Raw genomic sequence first — 662 nt, 5'->3', positions numbered from 1 at the left:
GGATGGAGCCCCGCATTGGTCTCCCTGCTCAGGGGGGAGTCCGCTTCTCCCTCACCCTCTGCCCCTCCCCCACTCATGCTCTCCCTCCCTTTCTCTCTCTCCCTCTCAAATAAATAAATAAAATCTTAAATTAAAAAAAAAAAAAGAAAAAACTGAAACAGAGAAGCGAAGTAACTTTCCCCCATCACAGAATAATGTGAAGCTGGGATTTGAACACAGCCGGTTGAGTTTAATGTCTGTGTGCCTATTCCTTAATCCTACCCAGCCTTTCCCTATGGGAGGAGTCTACCAACACAGTATCTTGAATATAGGGCTTTTTTGTTTTTCCTGCAACACAAACACAGTATCCAAATGTTTGCAAGAGTGAATTCGTTTACTTAGTATCTGATTATCAAGTAGTTACTTAGTAAGGAGCAAGGAATTTGCCACTTCTCACCTTTATTCCCTCAACCCTTCTCTTTTGTTACCAAGACCTCATTCTTGAAATGATTTTTTTCTCAGCTCAGTGTTGGGCTTTCCCTTCAAAAGATTCTTCTCATTAAATTGCTGCCATCAGCTGTGTAAACAGTCCCAGAACATGTTATGTAAACAATTATAAAACTGCTAAAGATGGGTGCCTGGGTGGCTCAGTCGGTTAAGCGACTGCCTTCGGCTCAGGTCAT

This window comes from Neomonachus schauinslandi, chromosome 1 (assembly GCF_002201575.2).
Source record: "Neomonachus schauinslandi chromosome 1, ASM220157v2, whole genome shotgun sequence".
In the NCBI taxonomy this organism is placed as follows: domain Eukaryota; kingdom Metazoa; phylum Chordata; class Mammalia; order Carnivora; family Phocidae; genus Neomonachus; species Neomonachus schauinslandi.
This window is presented reverse-complemented; position numbering follows the sequence as displayed.